At 42.6% G+C, this 7,484-nt stretch overlaps 1 non-coding gene across 1 annotated transcript; it reads right to left on the reverse strand.

The window, feature by feature from the left end:
* Positions 1-1,201: 1,201 nt before the first annotated feature.
* Positions 1,202-1,309, reverse strand: LOC112731616 (small nucleolar RNA R71). The gene has a single exon (XR_003167388.1). It is a non-coding gene; the product is annotated as a small nucleolar RNA R71 (small nucleolar RNA).
* Between the last annotated feature and the right edge of the window lie 6,175 nt (positions 1,310-7,484).

A 7,484-nucleotide genomic window follows, 5' to 3' on the forward strand; every position in this document is an offset into this window, starting at 1 on the left:
TTTTTCAAAATCAAATTTTTTTCAAATCATATCTTTTCAATTATATCTTTTCAAAATCAATTTCTTTTCAATTTTTTATTTATTACTATTTTCGAAAATCCTTGCCACAATTAGTGATTTAATTCAAAATTTTCCAGTTGTTATTTGCCTATTAAGAAAGGATCAAAAGTTTTTATTCTAGAATCATATCTTTTAATTTCTTGTTGGTCAAGTAATCAACTTTAATTTTAAAAACTTTCTTGTTTTAAATTTGATTCTCAATCATATCTTCTCAATCATGTCTTTTCAATCACATCTTTTTCAAAATTAAGTTTCAATCATATCTTTTTTATTTCTAATTTCAAAATCTTTTTCAAAAATCACTTAATTTTTTTCCCAATCATAGTTTTCGAAAATCATTTACCAAATTTTAAAAATTTCTCTTAATTATTTCAAAATCTTTTTACTTTATTTTCGAAAATTCTTCCCCTCTTCTCACATCCTTCTATTTATGGACTAACACTCTTCCTCAATGTACAATTCAAACTCTATCCCTCTTGATAAGTTCGAATTCTTTCTTCTCTACCTTCTCCTTCTATTCTTCTTTACCTCTGACACCTCAAGGAATCTCTATATTGTGACATAGAGGATTCCATATTTTTTTCTCCTCTCTTTTCATATGAGCAGGAGCAAGGACAAGGGCATTCTTGTTGTAGCTGATCCTGAACCTAAAAGGACCTTGAAGAGAAAGCTAAGAGAAGCTAAAGTACAACTCTCTGAAGAGGACCTAACAGAACTTTTCAAACAAGAAGAAGCCATGGCAGCCGAAAATAACAACAATGCCAACAATGCAAGGAAGGTGCTTGGTGACTTTACTGCACCTACTCCCGACTTCTATGGGAGAAGCATCTCAATCCCTGCCATTGCAGCAAACAACTTTGAGCTTAAGCCTCAATTAGTTTCTCTAATGCAACAGAATTGCAAGTTTTATGGACTTCCATTGGAAGATCCTCATCAGTTCTTAGCTGAATTCTTGCAAATCTGTGACACTGTCAAGACCAATGGGGTTGATCCCGAGGTCTATAGACTTATGCATTTTCCCTTTGCTGTAAGAGATAGAGCTAGAACATGGTTGGATTCACAACCTAAAGAAAGCCTGAACTCTTAGGAAAAGCTAGTCAATGCCTTCTTGGAAAAATTCTTTCCACCTCAAAAATTGAGCAAGCTTAGAGTGGAAGTCCAAACCTTTAGACAGAAGGAAGGTGAATCCCTCTATGATGCCTGGGAAAGATACAAGCAATTGATCAGAAGGTGTCCTTCTGACATGCTTTCAAAATAGAGCATCATAGGTATTTTCTATGATGGTCTATCTGAACTGTCCAAGATGTCATTGGATAGCTCTGCTGGAGGATCTCTTCATCTGAAGAAGACGCCTGCAGAAGCTCAGGAACTCATTGAAATGGTTGCAAATAACCAATTCATGTACACTTCTGAAAGGAATCCTGTGAATAATGGGACAAATCAGAAGAAAGGAGTTCTTGAGATTGATACTCTGAATGCCATATTAGCTCAGAACAAAATATTGACTCAATAAGTCAATATGATTTCTCAGAGTCTATCTGGAATGCAAGCAGCAACAGGCAGTACCAAAGAAGCTTCATCTGAAGAAGAAGCTTATGATCCTGAGAACCCAGCAATGGAAGAGGTGAATTACATGGGAGAATCCTATGGAAGAACCTATAATCCTTCATGGAAAAATCATCCAAACCTCTCATGGAAGGATCAACAGAGGCCTCAACAAGGCTTCAACAACAATAATGGTGGAAGAAATAGGTTTAGCAATAGAAAGCCTTTTCCATCATCTTCTCAGCAACAAATAGAGAATTCTAAGCAGAGCCACTCTAACTTAGCAATTGTAGTCTTTGATCTAATTAAAACCACTCAAAGTTTCATGACTGAAATAAGGTCCTCCATTAGAAATTTGGAGGCACATGTGGGTCAGCTGAGCAAGAAAGTTATTGAACTCCCTCCTAGTACTCTTCCAAGGAATACAGAAGAGAATCCAAAAGGAGAGTGCAAGGCCATCAACCTAACCCACACGACCGAACCTGGAGAGGAGGAAGAGGCAGTGATCTCCACTGAGGAAGACCTCAATGGACGTCCACTGGCCTCCAAGGAGTTCCCTAATGAGGAACCATGCGAATCTGAGGCTCACACTGAGACCATAGAGATTCCATTGAATTTACTTTTGCCATTCATGAGCTCTGATGAGTATTCTTCCTCTTAAGAGGATGAAGATGTTACTAAAGAATAAGTTGCTAAGTACCTTGGAGCAATCATGAAGCTAAATACCAAGCTATTTGGTAATGAGACTTGGGAGGATGAACCCCCCTTGCTCACCAAAGAACTGGATGACTTGACTAGGCAAAAAATACCTCTGAAGAGACAAGATCCTGGAAAGTTCTCAATATCTTGTACCATAGGCACCATGACCCTTGAGAAGGCTCTGTGTGACCTAGGGTCAAGCATAAACTTCATGCCTCTCTTTGTAATGGAGAAGCTAGGAATCCTTGAGGTACAAGCTGTAAGAATCTCACTAGAGATGGCAGAAAATTAAAGAAAACAGGCTTATGGACTTGTAGAGGATGTCTTGGTAAAGGTTGAAGACCACTACATCCCTGCTGATTTCATAATCCTAGACACTGGGAAGTGTATGGATGAATCCATCATTTTTGGCAGACCCTTCCTAGCCACAGCAAAAGCTGTGATTGATGTTGATAGAGGAGAACTGGTCCTTCAAGTGAATGAGGACTCCCTTGTGTTTAAAGATCAAGGATATCCCTCTGTAACCATGGAGAGGAAGCATGAAAAGCTTCTCTCAATGCAGAGTCAAACAAAATCCCCACATTCAAACTCTAAGTTTGGTGTTGGGAGGCCACAACCAAACTCTAAGTTTGGTGTTGAGAGGCCATCATCATGCTCTGAGTATCTGTGAGGCTCCATGAGAGCCCACTATCAAGCTAGTGACATTAAAGAAGCGCTTGTTGGGAGGCAACCCAATTTTACTTATCTATGTTAAATTTCTATTTTCAATTGTTATTTTATGTTTTCTATAGGTTGATGATCATGTGAAGTCACAAAAATAATTGAAAAAGCAAAAACAAACTGAAAAACATAATGAAAAATAGCACACCCTGGAGGAGAAGCCTACTGGCATTTAAACGCCAGTAAGGGCAGTAGAATGGGCATTAAACGCCCAGTCTGGCACCATTCTGGGCGTTTAACGCCAGAAATGGGCACCAGACTGGCGTTTAATGCCAGAAAAGGGCAAGAAGCTGGCGTTAAACGCCAGAAATGGGCAGCAACCTGGCGTTTAACGCCAGGATTGGCAGCAGAGGGCGTTTTGCATGCCTAATTGGTACAGGGATGAGAAATCCTTGACACCTCAGGATCTGTGGACCCCACAGGATCTCCACCAACCTCAACTCACTCTCTCTCTTCTTCACACCTTTTCATAATACTCTCCCCCAAATACCCTTCACCAATCAACTCAATACCTCTTCCCAAAAACCCCTCACCTATCAAATCCTACCCTTTTCTCCATAAACCCTTCACCAATCCACATCCATCCATCATAAACACCACCTACCTCACCATTCATATTCAAACCACTTTCCCTCCTAAACCCACTCATACATGGCCGAATCTTACCCTCTCCCCACTCCTATATAAAATCATCTTCACCCCTTCATTTTCACACATCTTAAACACTACTTCTCCCCCTTGGCCGAAATACTAACTCCCCTTCATCTCCTCTATTTCTTCTTCCTCTACTCTCTTCATTCTTCTTTTGCTCGAGGACGAGCAAACCTTCTAAGTTTGGTGTGGTAAAAACGTTGCTTTTTGTTTTTCCATAACCATTTATGGCACCAAAGGCCGGAGAAACCTCTAGAAAGAGGAAAGGGAAGGCAAAAGCTTCCACCTCCGAATCATGGGAGATGGAGAGATTCATCTCAAGGGTGCATCAAGACCACTTCTTTGAAGTTGTGGCCAAGAAGAAAGTGATTCCTATTCCGAGGGTTACCTGAAACTGTAGGTCGATCTCGGATGAGATCTTCTGTACTGGTCGGAGATGACGTGCCCGGCTGGTGGGTGGCGGCCGGAGCTGTCGTGTCCGACTTGTTGGACTAGCTAAGCTGCTGATCCTTTGTCACCGGAGGGTGGTGGTACCTGCAAGAGATTCCGATGCTTAAGTTAGCAAAGGTATTAACAGGTTTTTAATAGAATCAGAGTATGAGTTATACCTGGGTGCTCTAGTGTATTTATAGTAGTGAGAAGTGACCTTCTTAGATAAGATAAGTTAGTTATCTTATCTTATCTTTGGGTGAGGTCAGCTTATCTTCAACGGAACCGCCCTTCTCTCTGTAGGCTTGAGCCGCCCTCAAATTTGGGCTGTGTTCCTTGAGTTGGGCCCTTTTTGGGCTTTCCTATCGATTTGGCCGACCTCTTTTGGAGAGAGGTCGGATAGTCTGACCTGAAGAGGTCGGTCGCTTTATCTCCAATCATCCCAAGTCGGATAGCTCGACTCAGGGTATGAACAGTGCCCCTGCTTGAGCTCGGTCTTTTTGTTGAGGTCGAGTCCTTGACTTCGGTCCCTTTCTAGTGAAACCGAACTCAAGCATTTTGTCGATACCTTTCTTTGTTGAGCCTTTTTGAATGCGGAACGTTTTTCCTTTAAAAGCACGCGCTTTTATATCAACGCTTTGGGAACGTGCGAGGGTTTAATGCCCTCATTAATTGACTTCAAATGCCCCGTTTCCTTTGGTTTGAATTTTTCCATCAGAAACGGTTTCTCTTATTCATTTCCCTTCGTAACCTCTCCCTTTTCTCTCTCATTTTCTGTTTTTCCCTAGATTTTCACAGTTTCTTCCTGAGACGCCTGCTCTACTAGCGCTTTCTGTGGAAAAAACAAGAGTGATTCTGGGTTTCTCCCTTCATCCTCTTCTGGCGAATTTTTTCCGTTCGAGGGTTGACTCTGTCGCTTCTTGCTCCTCCGCTTCCTTTCGAGGTTTTCTCTTATTTTCCAGGTTCGATTTTTTCCTCCTTTTTTCTCGTTTGATGAGTGCCGAGACGTAAGCTGTAGAAATTTCCTGAAGCCTTGCTTTGTTACTGCCTCCAAAGGATGCCCCAGGATTTTGGTTTGATTCTTGGGGTTTTCCTTTTCTGCTTGTTTGCCTGTATCATATTAGTCGAGTCGTTTTGCCCCTTGTCCAAGATGCTTTTTAGTAATCCAATCTTCTTTTCTTATTCTAGGATTAGTCGGCCTCATGTCTTCTCGCAATAACATTGTAGAGATGTCTTCCAAAGTTCCCGAGGGAATGTCCGATTGGCTGGACTCCCTTGTCCTAATGTGTGTCTCTGTCGTGGATGCTGAATTTTGTGTAGAGCTGAGGAAACGTCATAGGATCTGTGGTAACAGTGCTCGGGAGAGGGATTATGAACTTGTAGCTCCTGACTCTGATGAGAGGGCTTGTTTTCTTACTTTCTTCGCGGGGGAGCGTCCCTTCTTCTACGCCTATGAATATTTCTTCAGCCAGTTAGATGTTACTTTTCCTTTTACTGCTTTCGAGACCGACTTGTTGTGGTCATGTAACATTGCTCCATCCCAGCTTCATCCGAATTCCTGGGGTTTTATCAAGATATTTCAACTTCTTTGCCAAGAGTTAGGCATAACACATTCTCAAACTCTTTTCCTCTATCTTTTTGTCTCGGCCAAGCCCGGGGGTTCTTCCAAAAAGAAAGCTTCCTGGGTTTCTTTCAGATCGGCCCAGGGGCATAAAGTTGTTGCCATGTATAATGAGTCTTTTAAAGATTTTAAGAATTATTTCTTCCAAGTCCGTGCTGTTGAGGGGGTCCGCCCCTTTTTTTCTTGATGAGAATGATGAGCCTGCTTTTCCTCTAAAGTGGCAAAAGAATGTGAGAGTGCCACGTTATACATGGGAGATGCTTAATGAGGTTGAGCGGGCTTTTGTGGTTGTTCTTGAAGATTTGTGGGGGGAACCACCCCATTTGGAAACAAAAAGATTCTTGAGTGATCCATCTTTGGTTTGAACTGCTTTGGGTACTATCTAACTTGTTTCTATATTTGTTTCTGAGTTTTTCTTCTCCTATGTTATAACTCATCATTGTGGTTGATTCTGTATTTTCAGAGATGTCGAAAAATAATGATTCCATGAAGGCCTACAAGAAGGCGAAAAAGGCTGCTGCTGCTCAAAACATCTCGGCCAAGGCAGACGGGGATGGATCTTCTCAGGTTCAAGTGAAGCCGCTCGTGCCGGGTTCTCCTAGGCCGAGGAAGGTGATCCTCACTCCTCGGGTTCGTCTGGCTTAGCCTCCTCAATCTTCTGCCATTGCTTCTGGTGCTCCTCCTAACAAGAAGCAAAAAACAATTGAGCCTTTCAACCTTGATGCCCCTGATTTTGATGCGATCGAGTTCGTAGATCAGCAAATTGGTCCCTTTGGTGCCCTTCCTATAGATGATAGGTCGCTCCTTCGCCATCTGGACTTTACAACTCGAAGTAGTGTTAGGATGGCATATGTGGGGGCTGCCCTATACCAAACTGCTCAAAATCTTCCTCTCCATGCCACCAAAGCCTTTATGGAAGAGGCAAAACGGGAGTTTGATCGGATGAAGGGCCTGAAAGAGGAGCTTGAAGCAAAGGTAGCCAAGCTGGAGAAGGATCTGGAGAACGAGAAGGCGAGTTTCCTTTCTCTGGCGGCTTCTGTGAGGCTGGCCGAGGACACGGCTCTGAGGCATAAGGACAGCTATGTGACATCTTATCGGGAGGTGGTACGCCTGAGGGAGGAGTTGGAGAATGCCCAAGCTGATTACTCCGAGCTCCAAGGTCATCTTGTTGGCAGCGTAACTGCTGCCTATGAGAACTTGAGGGAGCAGGTTCGGATTATTGCTCCCGAGGCCGATCTTACTCTCTTCAGCCTGGATAATGTTGTGAGGGATGGTAAGATTGTCCCTGATGACCAGGATGATGATGATGTTGAACCTCCCCCTGTGTCTTCTGCCAAAGTGTCGACCTCTTCAGTTCCTCCAGTTGTGTCTGATCCAGATTGCCAGATTCTGAACTGGGATGATGGAATCGTGGATGCTGTGCCTATTTAGACTCGCCCTCCCTCTCCTCGTACTGATGCTACCGAGAGGGCTCCTGATCTTTGCTGATTTCTCTTCGGGTATTTGTGTAGTTGGCCCGGCTTGTGGGCTTTTAAACTCTTTATGTGTAATTTGAATGTTTTGCTTGACTGTGGATACTCCTTTGGGTTGCTTGCCTAGCAACTTTTGTTTTGAAAAACAACAAGTAGTTTTCAAGCTTTTGGGCCTGACCCTGAAGCTCGTTATAATATTGGATTTTATCATGCTCGTTTGCGCTTATCTTAGCACTTGTTGCTTGTTGGTTGGATCCTTTGAGATCGTGGATGTGGGGGATCCAACT

Source organism: Arachis hypogaea, chromosome 12, assembly GCF_003086295.3.
Source record: "Arachis hypogaea cultivar Tifrunner chromosome 12, arahy.Tifrunner.gnm2.J5K5, whole genome shotgun sequence".
Classification (NCBI taxonomy): Eukaryota; Viridiplantae; Streptophyta; class Magnoliopsida; order Fabales; family Fabaceae; genus Arachis; species Arachis hypogaea.